A 575-nucleotide genomic window follows, 5' to 3' on the forward strand; every position below is an offset into this window, starting at 1 on the left:
CATTCCTCTGAATATGGTGGTCATTTTAGTGTCTCTAAAACTGTTGAAAAGGTCTTGACATCAGGATTCTATTGGCCTAATATGTTTAAACACGTGAGAGACTTTGTAAACAAGTGTGATAGGTGCCAAAGGGTAGGCAATATTTCAAAGAGGGATGAGATGCCCCAACAGTCCATATTAGAAGTTGAATTATTCGATGTGTGGGGAATTGATTTCATGGGGCCATTTCCATCTTCTTATGGAAATAAATATATCTTGGTAGGGGTGGACTATGTATCTAAATGGGTAGAAGCTATTGCTACACCTACCAATGATGCAAAAGTTGTGGTGAAATTTCAAAAATTTGTTTTGACCAGTTTGGTGCCCCACGTGCCATAATCGGTGATGGTGGTAGCCATTTTTGCAACCACCAATTTGAAAAATTGATGAGAAAATATGGGGTAAAGCATAGGATTGCCACACCATATCACCCTCAAACAAATGGCCAAGTAGAAATCACAAATAGAGAAATCAAGCAAATCTTGGAGAAAACTGTCAATAATTCCAGAAAAGATTGGTCCCTTAAATTAGATGAC

This window comes from Hevea brasiliensis, unplaced genomic scaffold (genome assembly GCF_030052815.1).
Source record: "Hevea brasiliensis isolate MT/VB/25A 57/8 unplaced genomic scaffold, ASM3005281v1 Scaf177, whole genome shotgun sequence".
Classification (NCBI taxonomy): domain Eukaryota; kingdom Viridiplantae; phylum Streptophyta; class Magnoliopsida; order Malpighiales; family Euphorbiaceae; genus Hevea; species Hevea brasiliensis.